General features: G+C 37.1%; 1 long non-coding RNA gene across 2 annotated transcripts in view; it reads right to left on the bottom strand.

Annotated features, from left to right (window-relative positions):
* The window catches only part of LOC143684887 (uncharacterized), a 67048-nt gene that overhangs the window by 25152 nt on the left and 27450 nt on the right, over positions 1–14446 (bottom strand). For both annotated transcript variants that reach the window (XR_013176236.1, XR_013176237.1), the window contains exon 3: positions 5546–5761. This is a non-coding gene — a long non-coding RNA (uncharacterized LOC143684887). The remainder of the gene's footprint in view (positions 1–5545; positions 5762–14446) is intronic.

Genomic DNA, 14446 nt, shown 5'->3' with positions numbered 1-14446 from the left:
TACAAGATGGCACGATGAAACTAAGGACAACATAGCACTCACCTCACTTAATACTAACTATAGGAAGGAGGAGGGAACAGGTAGGTGCTGAGCAGCAAGTTATACCAATCTGTATGGTTTAAATTGTGTCCCCTTCAAAAGATATGTTGAAGTCCTAGCCCACAGTATCTCAGAATATGACTTTTTTGGGGAGGTAGGGCCATTTCAATGGAATTAAACTAAAGTGCGGTCATAGTGGAGTGGGGTGGTCCCTTAATTATAAATGACTAGTGTCCTTATAAGAGCAAGAGGAGACATGAACACAAAGATGATCACGTGAACTTGTTGGCAGAGTTTGGCGTTAGGCTGCCTCAAGCCAAGAAACAGCAGGGATTATCCATAACCTCCAGAAGTTAGGAAGAGGCAAGGAAAGCTTCTCCTCTAAAGGGGGAGCATGGCTTTGCTGACACCTTGATTTCAGACTTTCAGCCTCCAAAACTGTAAGACAACAAACTTCTGTTGTTTTAAGCCCTGCAGTTGATGGTACTTTGTAGGAGCCTTAAGAAACTAAATCTAGATCTGGAAACAGATGCAGCAGGAAAAAGCACCAGCAGTGATAAATTGGACATCATTGCTGAAAATTAAAGCAATGAGATGGACATTAGCTATTGCCAGGTGGGAGTTGAGAGGACTATTTCATGAGTATAAGTGAGATGTTCCCTAGAGACTCTATAACTAGTTGGGAGAAATTTAGCGGGGGGGAAAGAATTTTGGGTCAGCCAAATTTGCACTATACCAGTGAATCTCAACTGGACGCAATACCAGACCCCCCAAGGATATGCGTAAATGTGTGCAGGCATTTTTACTTATCACAGTCACGGTGGGGCTCTACAGGCATTAAGTGGTTTGGGAACAGGGTAATAAGCTAATGCAGTTTTCAGAACAATCCCACACAAAGGAATTATTTTCCTGCCTAAAATGCTAATAATGCATCTATTGAGAGACCCTGCACTATAATATAGTAAATAATATGATTCATCATATTTCACTATGAGGTTGTGCTCTAATTCTTTAACTTTTCCAGCAATATTTAAGATACTTGATTAATTTTCTAGTAAAATATTATGATGAAAGTATTAAAAGATAAGGAATTTGCAAACTCAAGGAAATTGCAAACTAATATTGAATTTTTAAACATCTAGAAACTGAAGAAAATACATTACAGTTTTATCTCTATAAAGTTTCTTTTTCCAGGAATAAAGGTCACTGTACTCCTAATTATTACTGAATTCATGTTTTAAAGAGATATTTTCTCTTTTCCAAATCACAAGAGAATGGAGTTTACTGTGGAAATTTGGAGAACAAAGACCTTAAAAAGAAATTCTCTGATTTCTGGGAAGTTAACATATAAATAATTCCAAGAATAATGTTCCTTTCCTTTGTTTGAGGAAAAAGCAGCAATGAAAAACAAACAAAAAACCTTAGCAATTATCTTAACTAAATATATCCCTCCATTCATAAACAGACTTAATATTATATCTTCCCATTATTGGAAATTAATTTTTTCCTTGTTCTTTTGCCAGGGAAAAATTCCATTTCATTAATCTAAATGGAAATTCTCAGAATGAAGAGAGCAGAAAATCTTATCCAGAAAAAGAGGAAGACACTAAACCAGACACAGCAAGAGATGTACCAGGACAGAATTATGGATCAGATATCAAAGAGAGAGAGCCCACCTTCAACGGCAGATATTTCTGAGTCACCACAAAAGTGGAAAGCATATCCTAGCCCTTCATAAATAATGTATCATCCTATCTTGAGTATTAAAAGAATTCAGTCCTGTGAGACTCTTGTGTCTTTTTTGAAAATCATTATGAATGAAAATAAATATTTTCATATAAGTTATAAAAGTGATTGTAAATTGGAAGTCTCTCCTCATTGAAAGAATTTGGAGAACAGGAAAGAAAGAAAGGCAGTTTGGAAAGAATACTAGCTTTGAAACCAGATAGCTCAGGATCAAATCCTGGCTCTACTACTTGCAATGCAATTGGGCAAATTTCTTAGCTTTGGTTACTCATCTGTAATCTCAGAGCTGATGAGATAAGACATAATATATAGGAAGCACTTATAATTCTTGGCCCATTGTAGTAATTTAATAAATGGTAAAGATGATAAACACCTTATAAATTTTTAATGCACAGAAAACATCTTAGCTTCACTGAGAAATGCTTAGGTTCACTGAACTTGTGCTTCACTGAGAAATGCTTCCATGTGGGAAATTTAAGACCAGCAGGAAAAGAATTTATGGCAGCCAATGTGTAAATAACCTGCCACAGTCTGACCTCTGGCCATAATAATTCACATCTCTCTGACATGCAAAATACACTCACCTCTTGCCCCTAAAAGTCTCATCCCATTATGGCATCTGATTCACAAACCACGATCTGGTCATATAAATTAGGTCCAGGTGTCAATATTTGGAAAAAGCTACTTCTGTGTGATTCTTTGGGTGAGGCTTCTTTTGAACCAGAAACCAGTAAACTAAAAAATAATGAGCTATCTGTCTTCAACATACTCAGCATACAAAGGCACGATAGAGACAGGATAACCACAAAACACATTCCTACCTAAAAAAGGGAAGAATTGCAAGTATATGGAGTCATTGGTCCATAACGATTCTTAAATCCAGCTGAACAAACATTACCAGATGCCTCTACTCTGAAAGAAAAGACTATTTCTTGATCAGGACCTAGTTCTGCTCCCAGGAAGTGGCTCCCTGGTTCATTTTCTCTATGGCTCCATGGCCGGTTCTTGGTTCCACCAACTATAATGGTTCTCCTTTTTCATAGGAAATGAATGAACCATAATTCCTGCTAAGGGACTTTCTCAGTCTATTTCTTACTGATAAAAACTCGAGGTCCAGAGATCTTTTCTCAACTGGAGCAATCTCGGTCTCTTTTAATACAAGTTAGTACAAAGGACCTTAAAAATTTCATAGGTTTTCTGTGTATGGGATTATAGTCCTCTCCATTAGTCAAAACACACCCCCACATTCTTTTCAATAAAGTCTTCTCTCTACTTTAGATTTCTTATCAAGTTGCTCTGAAACAGTGCTGTTAAGAGAGTTGGAAATCATTTCACCTAGCTGACAGAATATGGTAGGCACCAACTTAAATTTTTCACATCCTTGATTTAACTTTCAAATTCAGGTCTCCTTTTATTTTGAGAAACATACATCCTGGGGAGAATGGAGATGAAAAACTGTTTCATTTTTCAACCCCATTCTCCTGGTACCAAAACCAGTTTCCTGGGCTGCTTAAGCAACTATCATGAAATGAGTTGGGTTAATCAATGGGAATTTATTAGCTCACGATATTGACGTTAGGAAAAATGTCCACATCAAGGCATTATCAAGGCAATATTTTCTCCCCCAAAGGCTGTGGCATTTGGGTTCTGGAGGCCAGTATCCTTGTCACATGGCAAGGCACATGGCAGTGTCTCCTGGTCTCCCCCTTCTCTTTCATTGATGTTCAATTTCTGGCTGATGCCTCTGTGGCTTTCTCCCTCTGTTTGAATTTCATTCCACTTGAAAAGGAATCCATTGGTAGGATTAAGACCCATTCTGATTGATGTAGACCACTGCTTAAATAACCTCATCAAAAGGTCCTACTTGCAATGGGCTCACACCCACAGGAATTAGTTAAGAGCATATTTTTCAGGAATACATACAGCTCCAAACCACCATTTTCCCCACCTTTGTTAATAGTTTTCTGGCTTCTGTTCCAATGCTTGCTAACAGCCTTTGTCCACTGATTATCCAGCTTCCATTTGCTGAGTGGTCCTAAAGCCACTGACACATACTTTGTTTTTTATTTTTTAAACATAACAACATACAAACACAAACATTCTTACCATATGATCATTCATTCTTGGTATATAATCAATAACTCACAATATCATCATATAGTTGTATATTCATCACCATGATCATTTCTTAGAACATTTGCAATTGTTCAATTTTTCAATTCAGAAAAAGCAATAAATAGAAAAAAGAAAAAAACTTGTACATACCATACCCCTTACCCCTCCCTCTCATTGACTGCTAGTATTTCCATCTATCCAATATATTTTAGCCTTTGTTTCCCCTATTTTGTTTCTATACCCCTTACCACTTCCTTTCATTGATCACTAGCATTTCAACCTACTAATTTAACATTTAATAATGTTTGTTCCTCTTATTATTTGTTTTTTATTGATTTTTAAATTTTTTTAAATATAAAAAAACATCAAATGCAAACATTCATAATTTTTTATCATTCCGTTCTACATATATAATCAGTAATTCACAATATCATCACATACTTGCATATTCATCATCATGACTATTTCTTGGAACATTTGCATCTATTCAGAAAAAGAAATAAAAAGAAAACAGAAAAAAATTCATACATACCATACCCCCCACACTTCCCCCTCACTGATCACCAGCATTTCATTCTGAATTTATTTTAACATTTGCTCCCCCTATTATTCATCTTTATTCCATATGTTTTACTCATCTGTTGATAAGTAGCTAAAAGGAGCAATTTCTTTATTTTTAATCCTAACGTTTTACTCATCTGTCCATACCATAGATAAAAGGAGCATCAGAAACAAAGTTTTCACAATCACACAGTCAGATTGTGAAAGCTGTATCATTATACAATCATCTTCAAGAAACATGGCTACTGGAACACAGCTCCACATTTTCGTGCACTTCCCTCCAGCCTCTCCAATATACCTTAACTAAAAAGGTGATATCTATATAATGTGTAAGAATAACCTCAAGGATAACCTCTAGACTCTGTTTGGAATCTCTCAGCCATTGACACTTTATTTTATCTCATTTCTCTCTTCCCTCTTTTGGTTGAGAAGGTTTTCTCAATCCCTTGATGCTGAGTCCCAGTTCATTCTAGGATTTCTGTCCCACTTTGCCAGGAAGGTTTGCACCCCCTAGAAGTCATGTCCCAAGTAGAGAGGGGGAGGGCAGTGAGTTTACTTGTCATATTGACTGAGAGAGACAGGCCACATCTGAGCAACAAAAGAGGTTCTCTGGGAGTGATTCTTAGGCCTAATTTTAAGTAGGCTTAGCCTATGCTTTGCAGGGATAGGTTTCATATGAACAAACCCCAAGATTGAGGACTCAGCCTATTGCTTTGGATGTCCCCACTGCTTGTCAGAATATCAGGAATTCTCCACATGGGAAGTTGAATTTTCCCCCTTTCTCACCATTCCCCCAAGGGAACTTTGCAATTACTTTTTTATTCACTGTTCAAATCTCTCTGAGATTTATTGGGGCATCACTCTGGACAAACCCACAAAATCTCATGCCCTACTCAAGGTTCCATGTACTTATGGTGTTCAGTTAAACTGTCCACCTAAGTTATATTAGGAAATGACACATGCTTTAGATATTTCTTATGGCAACAAACACCCAACTTATAGACACAAATATCTATATCAGTTCATTTTTCTTATAACAAACCACTCCAAAACATAGTGCCTTAAAAGCAAAATCATGTATTACCTCAAGTTTCTGTAGAATGGCAATTTTGGCTTGGCACATCTGGTAGTTTTTTCCTGAACTCACTCACATGGCCATAATACAGCTGGTGATTCACTTGGGTCTGGTTGGTTATGAACAGCATCATTCACATAGATGGGGATAGCTGGAGTGATAGAGGAAACTGGTTCATGTATCTCCAAGACGTTGCAAGCTGGCCTGGGATTCTTTACATGGTGGCTGAGTTCCAAAAGCAGTAAGAGAGAGTAAGACTCGATGTGTAACCACTTTTAAAGTCCATGCTTGTTATTATATTTGTTATTTTCTGATTGACAAAACAAGTCACTTGGCCAAGCCAAGGGGCAATATGGTGGTTGACTATCTGAGGGCAGTGAGGCAAATTCTGTAAACAATTCTGTAACAGGCATTCACACCTGCACTTGGTTTTAAAGGATACAAAGGAATTTTACAGAGAAACAAGTGGGAAGGAAGTTCATGCAAGAAGAGGGAGCATATTTAAAGCCACAGAGGAGTAACATCATAGCTTTTTTAATTTTTACGCTTCCTTTGACATTGTTGCCTTTCAACCCTGTTTATCTTAAATGTCAAATTTGAATTCCAATTAATTTACAACAGAAGAAATCTTTTAAAAATCACAGAAAATAGTTTAAAACCACAAATGTGTTGACCTAATTGACTTTCAGATTTCAAATTTTTCCCAATCTCTAAGTACAGGCATACCTCAGAGATACTATGGGTTCGGTTCCAGACTACTACAACAAAGCAAATATACAATAAAATGAGTCATACAATTTTTTTATATATAAATGTTATATTTATACTTTACTGCAGTAAAATATGCAATAGCATTATGTCTGGAAAAAATAATGTACAGACCTTAATTAAAATGTGACACAGAGACACAGCACATGCTGTTAGAACAATGGTGCTGATAAACTTGCTTGACACAAGGTTACCACAAATCTGTAACCAAGGAGTTAGGATTTAATGAATGATTATGACTGCTGAAACATTATATAAGTATTCTTTTTTCTTTCTGGTATATTAGAGTAGACAAAGGAAATACATGAAATCTCTGAACTGTAATCCAGCTACCTGATATCTGAGAATGATTGTAAAAGCTCTTATCTTATGCATGTCTGTTTTTTCAGTTTGGAAAAAATTTAAGGGCAAATACCCTAATGCTAGGGGAAGGAACTTGAGTTAGCAATTAATTGGTTCCAGCCCAGTTTCACTTCTTTCTATTTGTAAACTGTTTCTGCTGACACTTGCTATTGAAATGATAACTCACCCTTACTTTCTACTTACTCTTGCTATTGAAATTTTAATGACTTTATCTCCCTTTGTTAGAATCCATAAAAACCTTGTACCCCCTAGATTCAAAGACAGATTCTGGGGGCCAATAGGCCATTTGCTCTCCTGTTTCATGCCTAGCAATAAACTCTTTCTTTCTTTGAAACGCAGTGTCTCAGAAATTGGTTATTGAGTGCATCAGACAGAGAATTCATCACCTTTGTCCGGCATCAAAACTTCTATTTGAAAAATATGCAATATTTGCAAAACTCAATAAAGCAAAGCACAATGAAATATGCCTTTATAAAACAATTTCACAAGTTGACTCACTGCCATCTAAGAATAAAATGAATCATTGCTATTATTTCCATTCATTGACAACTCAGATTGGAGGGAAGATGGGAAGTACATGGAAAAAATGACTCTGTTGGCTATTCATTGGTTTTATAGTCATACCTTAGTACAAGGGGAACTCAAAACTAAGTAAAGTTTATCACAATGGTCAGTTTTATGCAGAAAACGGTTTAGACAGCAGTAGAACTATTATGGCACACACAACATTGTCATTTCAGTGACATCACACAATCCTTCATATCCTAATGTTCTCAGATTGAGCATATTGTCCAAATATGCTTCACATTTAGCTGCAGGGGCCACAAAAATTTGCTACAGATTTATTTTATGCCACTGCCAATGTGTCTCTTTTTTCAACATTTTATCTTTGTGACCTAGTTGATAAAAACTGTTGCTTAGACCAGTCATAACTCAACTTTGTGGCTTGGCTCTCTCATGACCTATGTGATATAATGAGGTTTTCAGAAGATTGACATACATTTCAAAATCAATGAATTACTAAGTATGCTCTTATACCTGGAATCTTGCAAAATTATTATTATTTTTGGCAAGGGCATGGGGAAATTAACCTTAGAGTATTAGAATTGAATTGGAGATTGGAAATACAGTTCAACCTTTCATTTTAGAGTTACCCAGAGAGCTAAAAGGACCTATTCTAAGTTGCTAAGTGAGTTAGTTGCATGGCTGACACCCAAGCCCAGTTGTATGAGTAAAATTAAGTTTAGCTTTCACACAAGATGGTGCAAGATGAGAAAAACTGAATTAACTAAACAAAGGGCTGCAAAATAACTCAAACTTGTCTTGCAGGTAGGGGAAGGAGAGGGCCTCTGAAGCAAGCCTAGAATTGGCACCTAATACTTATATAGGCAAAAACAAGTTTAAAACAAGTAATGGCCAGGGTAAGTGATGTAAAGCATAATTAAAAGCGAGAAACTTCAGCAGAAAATTTAAATTAGTTAGGTTATTCAGATAGGCTATAATCTCTGGGGAATCCAATCAATGGAGAAACAAGGTTGGGACCTGCATGCTAAACTCAGGGTATAAAATTTGCGGCATTCTATTGCTCGGCGTGCCAGCCACCACATTTTGTTTGTTTGCCATTTTTGCAAGATCATGAATAAATTATTTTCTTCTTCACAATCGGGTGAGCATTTATTCTCTTTCAGGTACAGCTTTCTTTCTAACACCAGCTGTTCTAGTTTGCTAGCTGCTTGAATGCAATATACCAGAATCAGAGTGGCTCTTAAAAAGGGGAATTTAATAAGTTGCTAGTTTATAGTTCTACACCTGAGAAAATGTCCAATTAAAGCAAGTCTGTAGAAATGTCCAATCAAAGGCATCCAGGGAAAGATACCTTGATTCAAGAAGGCCAGTAAAGTTCAGGGTTTCTTTCTCGGCTGGAAGGTCACATGTCGGACACAGGGTTTCTACCTCCTCTGGAAAGGCACATGGTGAACACGGTCAAGGTTCCTCTCTCATCTGAAAGGGCACGTGGTGAACATAACATCATCTGCTAGCTTCTTCTCTCCTGGCTTCCAGTTTCATGAAGCTCCCCGGGTGGCATTTTCCTTCTTCATCTCCGAAGGTTGCTGGCTTGTGGAATCTCTGCTTCATGGTGCTGCAGCATTATCTGCTCTCTCCAAATCTCTTTATCCAAAATGTTTCCTCTTTTATAAGACTCCAATAAACCAATCAAGACCCACCTATAGGGGTGGAAACATGTTGTCATCTAATCCAGATTAACAACCACTCTTGACTAAATCACATCATCCAGGGAGATGATCTGATCACAGTTTCAAACATACAGTATTGAATAGGGATTATTCTACCTTTATGAAATGGGATTTTGATGAAAATATGGCTTTTCTAGGGGGCATACCTCCTTTCAAACTAGCCCACCAGCCCACCTATCTTAGTGTGGTGCTCTTTCTACCACATCATGCTGCCTCTGATCAAAATAAAGTTTATGGTACAAATCATTCACCACTTCAAAACTATTTTAAAAAGCTATTTAAACATTGATACAGACCCAAGTTCTAGGTTCTAGAGAAAAGACAGTGAACAAGATATAGTGCCTCCTTAAGGCATTTAGCTCATATGCAGTTAAAATAATCACATAACTGATGATTTTGACATCATGTAAATTTTTGCCCATGTATTCACTCAGTCAACAAATATTTAATGAGCACCTAATATCAGCATTTTTCTAGGCACTAGGGAAATGTCAGTGGATCAGAAAATAATTCCTGCCTCCATGGAGCTTATATTATAGCACTTATTTTAAAATGCTTGTTTTTCTTTATAAATAAATAGATAAATATTACACACACATATGATATGGTATAATGCACAGGGCATTTTTTATAATCAGGAGATGTGAATTTAATCTTGATCTTGCCTCTAAGGAACTATATAATCCTAGAAAAGTTACATGACTTTTCTGGGCCTCAATTTATGACCATTAAAATAGAGGGCTGAACTAATCTTCACTGTTCAATATAGTAGCCACTAAGCCACATTAAAGTAAAGTTCCTTCATTAAAGTAAAAGCTAAAAAAAATAAAAACAAAACAAAAATAAAAGCTATTTTACAGGACTAATTATCTGGCGATATAATAATTTTGGCTAAAACTCTTTAGTCTTTTATTTTCCTTTCCATGTAAACTGAAGCTCTCCTCCAAGAATTTGCCTTCCAGGCAAAAGCAACAAAAAGACAACAAAGTGAGTGTAAAATACAGCTATTTTTTTAAAAAGGAAAATAAGTTATTGGAGAGGATTGCAGAGAAATAGGAACATTCACTCATTGCTGGTCACAGTATAAAATGGTGCAGACACTTTGGAAAACAGTTTGACTTCCTTAGAAAGCTAAGTACAGAACTGCCATATGATTCAATAGGGACTCGAATAGATATTTTCACACCAATGTTCATAGCGGCATTATTACCATTGCCAAAAGATGGAAGCAATCCAAGTGTCCATCAACTGATGAATGGGTAAACAAAATGTGGAATATACATACAACATGTTATTCAGCCATAAACAGGAATGAAGTTCTGATACATGTGACAACTTGGATGAACCTTGAAGACATCATGTTAGTTGAAATAAGCCAGACACAAAAGGACAAATATTGTATGATCTCACTGATTTGAAACAATTAGAATAAGCAAACTTATAGAGTCAGAATTTAGAGTATAGGTTACCAGGGGATGAGGTGGGACGTTGTGGTAGTTAGATTCAGTTGTCAACTTGGCCAGGTGAAGGCACCTAGTTCTGTTGCTGCAGACATGGGCCAATGGTACGTGAACCTCATCTGTTGCTGATTACATCTGCAGTTGGCTAAGAGGCGTGCCTGCTGCAATGAATGACGTTTGACTTAATAGGCTGGTGCTTAAATGAGAGAGCTCAACGTAGGACAGCCCAAGTAGCTCAGCATACCTCATCTCAGCACTCACAGCTCAGCTCAGGCCTTTAGAGATGCAGAAAGAAGTCACCCTGGGGAAAGCTGTTGGAACCCAGAGGCCTGGAGAGAAGGCCAGCAGAGATTACCCTGAGCCTTCCCACATAAGAAAGAACCTCAGATGAAAGTTAGCTGCCTTTCCTCTGAAGAACAAAATAAATCCCCTTTTATTAAAAGCCAATCCATCTCTGGTGTGTTGCATTCCAGCAGCTAGCAAACTAGAACAGACCTTTAGGCTTAAAATGTACAGAGTTTCTATTTGGAATGATGGAAATGTTTTAGTGACGGATGGAGGTGATGGTAGCTCAACATTATGAATGCAATCGACAGAACGGAAAAATCTATCTGAGGGTTAAAAGGGGGAATGTTAGATTGTATATATGGTAACAGAAGAAAAAAATTTTCTAATATGTTTAATTCTAAGGGGGAAAAAGAGGGATTGTTTGACATATAGGACACAAAGCAATACAGAAAGCAATCCCAAGAAGTAATCAGGCCTGGCAAATGAGAGTTGTCAAGCCAGGTTCTCTTTTATCTCTAATCCTCTCCCTAAATTTCTTAGTTTTTCCTTCCCAAAAGCTTCTACTTGTAGATTACTTTGACTTGTCATGGATTTGACCCTGGCCCCCTACTCAGAGCTTGAGAGCCCTGAACCATCTGTCTTTTAGTTTAAATTCTCTATTAGAGAGAATCTGATTAGCACAGCTTGGATCAAATATCCACACATGATCCAATTCAGATGAATAGTCAGGGTCATCCAGGCACACATGTGACTGCCTAGGCCCATTCCCTTGGGGTAATCTGGTGAGGGGAAATCTTATGGCAGGACATGAGGATGGGGAGGCTGTGGCAGCTACCTTTAGTAAACTACATTTTGCTTGATCCAACTCTGAAGTAGTAAAATCTTTATTGTAGTTTTTTTAGATGCACACTTGCTTTCAAGAATATAGCGTGACTTGAAACAATAGCTTCAAGCAATTCCAAATGTTGTTTGTAGTATTATAATTAGTAATACACCTTTTAATTATATAGCATGTTCACAAGCCTTTTTGTAATTTAAAAGCTTATGCTAGTCAATTGAGAACATGTGGTTGGTGATTATAATTTTTCCTATCTAACCAAATCTAACATGCATACAAAAAAGAGACACCCATCAAATGTTAGCCTGTCTGCATGTTCATGGCATGCTGAAATACAAATATTTTGGATATAGGGGCTAAATAAAATGTATTATTAAAATTTATGTGGCTACTTGAAAATTTTAAATTACACTTGTGGCTTGCATTATATTTCCGTTGGACAACACTGGCTTAGGCATTGTGAGTTGGGTTATTGTTCCTTGCAGTTTTAAAAATATGTTAACAGATAGACTCTCTGAACTAAAACATTTCAAATTCTCTTTTCCTCAGCAGTACCTGTCTTCTGCTTATTTCACACATCCCTAGCTACTTCTGATTTCTTCATCCAATTTGCCCATACATCCTCCTCCTTTTCTTGCATCTGCTATATGCTAATGTATTCTATTGATCAACCCTCATTTCTGATTTGCCCTTCCTTTACAGATCCAAAATACTTCTCTGCTATTTTTCAGAAAGTTGGTACCTGCTGAGTTGTTTTATTTCTACTTTCATTCTGGACCTTGGAAGGTAGAGTAACCTTTTATGTTCTTATTTTTATTTTTTGCAGGCGAGTGGTTAGATTTTGATTTGTTCTGTTTCATACTCCCCTTTCATCAGTTCTTAAACCAAATTGGTCTACCACTTAGAGTGTAATATTCCAGCAGCCTTAGTCTGTTACATTTTTCTGGACTAAATCCTTTTATTTTCTTTTAATCTGAAGTGATAATAAGTAATTTATTCATCAAATATATTTTTGGCACTTTGATGTGTCAAGACTGTGCTAGGTGTGCCAGATAACATGGTGACAGAGACAGACAAACCCTGCAGTGACAGCTCTAATAATATTCAATGCTACCAAATTAATAATTATTTCCATGGTGTGATAGATACATGGAGAGTCATCTTTGAAAAACCCCCATGAAAAAAGTTAAATTAAAAATTCCCAAAGTGTAATTAATATTTTAAAATGTCACCTTCTGTGTGAGACTAAAGCAAAAAATGTTTATTAGTTACAAAATTTATATTTTGACTAGTGCATTTCCTAATATAACTTATGTAGACAGTTTGAACGCCATAAGTACTTGGAATCTCAGGTAGGACACGAGATTTTGCTGGTTTGTTCAGAGTGATGCCCCGATGAATCCCAGAGTGACTCGATCAGTGAGTGGAAAAGTATCTGCAAAGCCCCCTTTGGGGAGTGGTGAGAACGGGGAGAATTTCAACTTCCCCAAGTTGAATTCTTGATATTCTCACAAGCAGTGTGGACAACCAAAGCTATAGGCAGAGCCCCCAGTCTTGGGGTTTGTTCATATGAAACTTACCCCCGCAAAGGATAGGTCAAGTCTACTTAAAATTAGGCCTAAGAGTCACCCCCAAGAGAGCCTCTTTTGTTGCTCAGATGTGGCCTCTCTCTCCAGCCAACTCAACGAGCAGTCTCACCACCCTACCCCTCTCTATGTGGGGCATGACTCCCAGGGGTGTGGACCTTCCTGGCAACGTGGGACAGAGATCTTGGAATGAATGGAGACTCAGCATCAAGGGATTGAGAAAAACCCTAGAATGAGCTGAGACTTAGCATCAAGGGATTGAGAAAACCTTCTCGACCAAAAGGGGGAAGAGTAAAATGAGACAAAGTGTCAATGGCTGAGAGATTCCAAACAGAGTCAAGAGGTTATCCTGGAGGTTATTCTTATGCATCAAGTAGATATCATCTTGTTATTCAAGAAGAGGCTGGAGGGAACTACCTGAAAATGTAGAGCTGTGTTCCAGTAGCCATGTTTCTTGAGGATGACTGAATAATGATACAGCTGTCACAATGTGACTGTGTGATTGTGAAACATTTGTGTCTGATGCTCCTTTTATCTACCTTGTCAACAAAGGAGTAGAACATATGGAATAAAAATAAATAATAGGGGGAACAAATGCTAAAATAAATTTAGTTTAAATGCTAGTGATCAATGAAAGCAAGGAGTAAGGGGTATGGTAGGTATAATCTTTTTTTCTTTCCTGTGTTCATTTTATTTCTTTTTCTATTGTCTTTTTATTTCTTTTTCTGAATTAATGCAAATGTTCTAAGAAATGATGAATATGCAACTAAGTGATGATACTGTGAATTACTGATTATGTATGTTGTTTTATTTTCTTTGTTTTTTTAATTAATAAATAAATTTTTTAAAAAATTCCCAAAGTGCCAAGAATACATCCTTTAAGTTCATCTCAATTTACCATCAGAATGTTTTGCTGAGTAACAGCTGTCTCACCCATTGGTCTGAAAGTCAATTTGGGATGCTCTCCTGGTACATTTTCTCTATTTCACAGAGAACAAATGTAGCATTCTATTTGTCCTAGGCCAACATCTGACTATGCTTACTTAAAGGATTCTTTGGTTTATAGACCCTCTAATAAACTGGGCACCCCCTTTTGAAAAATATTTTTAAAAATCACATTTGTATCATGTGTTTTATACAACCATAGAAAGCTGGGCTTGTGCCAGGATCTAGCTCTGTCTTTGTGTGTGCAACACCCTTAACAATCACCTACTTTATTCTGCAGCAGTTGACCCTAGTGCATTCAGAGAACCTGAGCCCAGGCTGTGCTCTCTTGGGATTCTATCCATCTCTGGAGCCCAGCTATCTGCAGCAGTTACAGCAGCAGACCCTGCACACGTCCCTTCACGTCC

This window comes from Tamandua tetradactyla, chromosome 5 (genome assembly GCF_023851605.1).
Source record: "Tamandua tetradactyla isolate mTamTet1 chromosome 5, mTamTet1.pri, whole genome shotgun sequence".
Taxonomy (NCBI): domain Eukaryota; kingdom Metazoa; phylum Chordata; class Mammalia; order Pilosa; family Myrmecophagidae; genus Tamandua; species Tamandua tetradactyla.
The sequence above is the reverse complement of the archived record's forward strand: the minus strand, read 5'-3'. Positions and strand labels throughout refer to the sequence as shown.